The sequence below is a fragment of the Hylobates moloch genome, unplaced genomic scaffold, assembly GCF_009828535.3.
Source record: "Hylobates moloch isolate HMO894 unplaced genomic scaffold, HMol_V3 SCAFFOLD_6, whole genome shotgun sequence".
NCBI lineage: Eukaryota > Metazoa > Chordata > Mammalia > Primates > Hylobatidae > Hylobates > Hylobates moloch.
The window spans coordinates 150,783,818-150,790,219 of record NW_026652281.1 but is presented as its reverse complement, the minus strand read 5'-3'; the positions used below and the strand labels follow the sequence as shown (position 1 = coordinate 150,790,219).

Sequence of the window (6,402 nt, the reverse complement as noted above, 5' to 3'; positions counted from 1 at the left end):
GAGATCAAGCTGCAAGGTGGCAGCGAGGCTGGGGGAGGGGCGCCCGCCATTGCCCAGGCTTGCTGCCACCTTGCAGCTTGATCTCAGACTGCTGTGCTAGCAATCAGCGAGACTCCGTGGGCATAGGACCCTCCAAGCCAGGTGCGGGACACAATCTCCTAGTGTGCCGTTTTCCAGGCCTCAAGCAGAAATGCAGAAATCACCCGTCTTCTGTGTCGCTCTGGCTGGGAGCTGGAGACCGGAGCTGTTCCTATTCGGCCATCTTGGCTCCACTCCCATCTTGTACTTTCTCTACCCCAGCCCCGGATCTGCTGTTGCTCCAGGGAGCTTTGGTTCCTTTGACTGGTATTTAAAAATCAGTTCTGGGTGCTGGATGTGCCATTGTTCCCAGGTCCTCTTGAGGTTCGTTCTAATTGCCTCCCATCCTTTAATTCTCTTTTTCCAGCAGTCTCTCATCATCCTCTATACATTCATACTGGATCAGTCTCCTCTATACAAAGCCAGTTTCTGGTTACCACCACCCCAAGCCACAAAGATGTCCCCTCACCCCGTTTGGGCTCTGACACCCCTTGCTGGTCCACTGCTGGCCTCCATCTCCATGGACACTACCTTGCCCAGCCCTACCTGCTGACTCAGAAACCAAGGGTAAGCCCTTGATTTGATCACTACTTAAGGTCATACAGTGTGAGCTGCAGAATCAGCTAGAATCAGCACCATGTGACAGGTGACAGGAGGCTCAGCTGACTTAAGGCTTGGCCACAGAGGAAACAGTGGGCCACCACCTGGACAGGGTAGAACAGCAGAAAGAGGGGAGGCTATGCAGCCAGGCTCATCACACTGTCTTCTGGTCCCCCCCGCCCCTTCTGCTTTAGAGGGCCCCTGTTGTGGCTCATTGTCAGCCACTCGGTGGGACCCTACCTGTCTCTGATGCCTGCCCAGGGCTTACTCCTCATACACCAACTTAGACCATCCGGAACATACCTACCAAATTTGGTGAAAGTCCATGCAACCATTTTCACAAGCTGTGGAAACTCACAGAAACGTATTTGTATTCCATAAGTTATTAATAAGCTAAGATTTTACTGGTTTCCATTCTCAACACAAATCTCTCCATAAACACTTGGGCCAGGGGTGATAAAAACACAGGGTACATTATTGGATGAAGCCCCCATAAAGGGAGTATTGTAATACGGCACTCTGCTTTTCCTCATTAAGTCTACGCTGGGAACGTCTTGTGGTTTGCAGTTGTAAAATAGGGCTCATTTGACTTGGAGACCCAGGACCACTTCTGTCCTGCCTTGGCCCAGCTTCCTACTTCCCCACAAGTCCCCGAGGAAGATGTTTGCACAGGAGATGCTGGTAAAGCGGCTCCTTATTATCAGTTGAGACATTGGCCCCAAACCCTGATACACAAGTCCAGGGGGCAGGCTGGACCACACAGGGTGTGTTTTCCCAAGCCAGTTCCAGGATGACGTGGCCTTGAACCAAAGCCAGCTTTAAGAAGGCAGCTCAGCCTGTGAACCCTGTCTAGACCCAAGTCTCGGAACTTACCCCTCTGGTGAGATGCAAGGCCTCTCCCACCTGGGGCAGAAGAAGAGAGCAAGATAGATGGGCAACAGGAGAGGGGCATGGTCCCTGAGCCCATAGTGGAGCCAAGCTGAGGCCTGGAGCATGTCAGGTGGTGGAGGAGGACAAAAGGAGATGGAGAAGGCCTTTCCAGAACCAGTAGAGTTTATTCACACCACTTGCCTCCTAAGTGGAAAGAGAGAGAGGAGGATCCTTCCTCCCCAGCCCCCCGAGGGAGCAGGGCCAGCTCTTGTGCCCACCCTCATCTCACAAGATGGTCATCAAGAGGGGCTGCCCAGGAATGTTGAGCCTGTGCATGACACCACCAGCCCTGTGGCCCAGCCAGGGCCCTGGGATGTGGCCGACCCCACCAGGGCTCGTTCTCACAAGCAAGTAGGATCTCCTTAGTGGGATCCATCCCTGGGGGTGTCAAGGGGAGGTGGGAGCTGGCCTTTCACAACCTGTCGAGGAAAGAGGAGGTGAGGAGGTACATGGTTCCCAGCGGCTGCTTTGAGGAAAGTTTTTAGTTGTCCTCTTTGGGGACTGACTGTGGACTTGTGGCCCATCTGTGAGGAGGAACACAGCCACATCCTTGAGGGATCAGGTCACCCCGCTTAACCTCTGCCTCTTTCATCCTGCAGCTTTGCTTGTCCCCTGGGCTCTGAGGCATGGTGGTACGCTCATGGCCAGGTCCCTTGGGAATAGAAGAGGGATGGGATGGGACGGGACGGGATGATTGAGGGAAGGAAGGAGGGAGGGAGGGAGAGGAGGGGATATAAGATAGGGTATTGGAATGGAATGGGGAGGAAACAGCAGGCAACAGGGACCTCTACAAAACCAGCATCACTTTCTCATCTCTTTCCGCCATTTATGAATTGAGATGATGCTGCCAAGCACTGGCACGTACAGGGCACAGAATAAGCCCAGGAGTACCAGGAGTTGTTGCTGACTCCTTTGACCATCGTGACACCCCAGAATGCAGAGCAGCCATCATCACCCATTTCACAGGTGGATAAACTGAAGCCCAGAACTGTGATGTTACCTGGCCAAAGTTGCCCAGCCAGCTGAGGGGTGGCACAGCCAGAGCAAGAGCTTGTTCCCTGCGGGAGGCCACATGAACCCAGCTCAGGACATGGACTTTATCTTACAGGGAACTAGAGCAGGATCCAAAAGATGTGGGAAAAGGGGAAAGAGAGGTGGAAAATAGTGGGTGTGGACACACCAGGGGCATGGAAGGGAGAAGAAACAGGAAAGCTGGGGGAAAAGGAGGTTGGGGGCAGGCTTACCTGTTGGAGAGGGTGCACCTGGACACTGGTGGAAAGCCGAGGCCCCTCAGCCATTTGGAAGATGTGCAGGAGGGAGGGAGGCAGCGGCTGCCTGAGTCGGAGCTCTGGAGTGAAACCCCCCTGCGCTTTTATCCTCAGCAGCCAGGTGACCTTGGGCAAGTCATCTGGACTCTCAGCCTTCACTTCCTCGTCTGTAAAACGAGGAAGATGGTAGTACCTGCTTCATGAGGCTGCTGTGGGAATTAGCGAGATGATGTCACTCACATGCACAGCTCAGAGTCACCACCCAACCAACAATGGCAGTTAATGATAACATTGATGCGAAGAGTGAGGCTGAGCCCACGGCAGGGGTGAAGGCCCAGCCTTCCATCCTCACGTGCACTGTGGGGTACACTCCATGTTGTCATGCCAGCAGAGGAACCAGCGAGGCTCCACCTATGTGGCAGGCCAGGAGGAAGACACCCTGAATTCTTACTAGAGGAAAAGTTTCCACCGGAAGAGCCTCTTGGCCTGACAGCCAGGCTCCTTCCTTCACAAGATGGAGGAGCTGGGTGATGTGTCCCAGCTCTGTCACTTCCTACCATACACAAGTCATGGGTCCTCTCTGAACCTCAGTATCCTCATTGGTAAAATGGGCTGCTTTGAGGATTATAGAGAATCCTTAAACAAACAGTATTGGTACTAATTTTAATCAGGGAGGCAAAATTAAGTGGAGATAGCCCAGACTGTGATCTCAGATCAGGGCCGAAAAACCCCAGCTCCCCCAAAAGAAGCTGAGCAGCCATGGGCAAGCCTCTCAGCCTCTGTTTCCTAATCCTTGTGGAATAAATAACTGAGATGGATGCAAAGCCCTTAGTTCAGTCTGGGATGTAGTAAGCACTTTTAACAATGGTTGCTGTTATTACTGCCTGTCTGTTCACTCAGCTGGAGCCAGCCCCTGGCCTGACCTTGCTTCCTATCTCATGATGCTCATGTCCCTAACTTTCCAGCCCAGTGTGGCCTGAAAGCTGTCTTTGTGGGGCAGCCACCCAAGCCCAACCGCAGCGTTTGTCCCCTCAGTGCCACTGCTATAAACAGGACTGAGGCAGTGTAAGTAAACACCCACTCCCTGGTGGCCCTGGAGGCCACCTGCCTTGCAGGAGGTCAGTTGGAGGGGGGCAGCTGGTTTGATGGAAACAACAAGAGAACCAGGGAAACGGCGCACCACCAAAGACCCTCTGCGAGCAGAGCCACGGTGGGGGTGCTGAAGCCAGAGGGCATGTAGCCTGCGCCCCTGCTTCTGCCTCCCCCACCCCTGCTGAGCCTGGCCGGCACCCTGCCCTGGGTTCTTTGCTCTTCTTCCAATTCGGCAGTGACCCCCTCCAGAGTGAGCACTTGCCTCTCTGTGCTCGCGGCGTGCCTGTCCTCCAGGTGAGGTCACAACACAGCATTGGCAACCGGATGACCAGGCACCTCACATGCACTTTTGCCTTTAATACGCCATCCTATGTGATCACAGATCACAGACAAAGAAACGGAATCTCCAGGAGGTAAATTGTTAGCCCCAAATCTCAGAGCTGGTAAGACACAGGGCTGGGATTGGAATCCAACTCTGGCTCCAAACCTCAGCTCTCACCGGTACTTCTCCTGGAAAATCACTTCTGCCAGCCCCGGAGCCAACCCTCGGAGCTTCCCAGGCTCTAGTTTACCCCTCTTTGGCCAACACCCCCAATGAAATAGAGCATGTTTATGGAATGGCTCTACGAATGGATACAGAAACAAGAATTTGAGTGGGAAAGTACTCTCTGAAGGAGGAGATGGATGGAGTACATATCAGGACTCTGCACGCTGCTTTGCAGTCATTCATTTCACCCCCAAACCACCCAATAGGGCGAGTGTCCTGATTTTCATTTTACAGTGGAAGAAACAGAGACTAGAGGTTAAGAAATGTGCCCAAAGGTCACACTTAGGAGGCTGATGTGGGGGCCTGGGGCTGGAATGCTGGCACCTCACTCTGCCATGGTCAGGAGCATAGGATGAGACCACTCGAGTACAGGCCCCAAGTACCTTCCGCTCTGTGCAGCTGACACCCCGTGAGACCTGGCACAGCATTGGTGATCACAAGTTTGGCCAGTGAATGAACACATAGGTAGATAAAGTGATGACCAATTAGGCTTCTTGAACTTCCAGAAGCATAGTACCTGTGTTATAAGCATGGATCCTGGAGTCACATTGCCTGGATTCACAATCCTGGAAGCCCCCTACCAGCTGTGTGTTCTTGAGTGAGTTACTTCATTCTTCTGTCCCCCAGTTTTCTCATCTGTAATATGGGGTTATAGTAGTGCCTGCCTCATAAGGATAGGAAAATCCAATGAGTAGTCAGTATTCGTAACACCTTAAAACATTTCCTGGCACAATTCATTGCTAGCACAAAATAAGTGTCAATAAGTGTTTGTTAAAATCTCTCTTACATATTTATTTAAGAATTTATAACTCTATAGCTGTCTCAATTTGTTTTTGGAACAAATCATGATTGAGTGTACCTTTAAAATTAGGCATTTATCTAAGCTAGTAGCTGACCAAGCTGATATAAACATGGTCTCTTGGTTGCTTCTGGATTTGGATACATTTGCACAAACTCTTCATTTGTTTCACATAGTAGATAGACATCAGGACTCCATCATGAACGTTTGGTGGGGTGGGGCAGGGGTGGGTGTCACCAGTTAGACTTGGCCTGTGAGTCAAAGCTTTGCTATCTTTCTCTTTAAGGTGAAACAACATGAAAGGAATAATTTTAAATGCCAAAGCTTTTAATATTCTGTGTTGCTAGGGAAAAACAGAGCAGGGCTTCTCAGAAGCCCCAGGGTGAAGACAAAAATGGAAGTGACTAGTAGGTGCTAGAAAAATGTCATTCCCAGGAGGACGTTCAGAGCATGGTTGGGGTGTGGGGTGGCCTGGGGAGCTGTCCCACCATGAGAACAGGGGAAGGACCTGCAGACCTTGCCACAGGAGCCAGCAGAGACCCAAAGCAGCACCCGCTCATTGATCCCACACAGGCACATCATCTTACCTCTGGGATCCCAGCCCTGGTGTGGTTAAGTGCCACCCCAGCCTTTAAGGAACTCAAGATCAGATGCAGAAATGAAATAGCGCAGCAACACCTCATGGGCACACTATGGCCCTGCTTCTGCTTCTGCCATAAAAGGATGAAGAAGATGTTCTCAACCAGGATCTTCTGAGGGCGAATATATTTTTTTAAAAATTGAAAAAATTATTTTGTTAGAATGATTGGGCTGGAAGGTAAGAGCCTAAGAACATGTGCACATAAAAACAAATGACAAAATGGCACAGGGACTGGGAAATAAGGAGACAAGGAAAGGGATGTATCTTTTCCCATGGGGAAGGGAAGGAGAGTGAGGACTAGCTAGGAAATGGTGGCCAGGGAAATAAGGGCACTCTAGAGGCCCTGCAGTGAAGGACCAGAGGGACAGCCTGCTGGGAGATGACCAAGGAGAATATGGGTACAGAACTTTCAGAAAGGACACCTTTAGGCTGTATGTTGTGAGGCATG

General features: G+C 51.4%; 1 long non-coding RNA gene across 1 annotated transcript; it reads right to left on the bottom strand.

Annotated features, from left to right (window-relative positions):
• Nucleotides 1-1,713: 1,713 nt before the first annotated feature.
• On the bottom strand, nt 1,714-6,056 carry LOC131383689 (uncharacterized). The gene is made up of 4 exons (XR_009213902.1): nt 5,902-6,056; nt 5,033-5,176; nt 2,853-3,085; nt 1,714-2,260 (listed from the first exon to the last, which is right to left on the bottom strand). It is a non-coding gene; the product is annotated as an uncharacterized LOC131383689 (long non-coding RNA).
• Between the last annotated feature and the right edge of the window lie 346 nt (nt 6,057-6,402).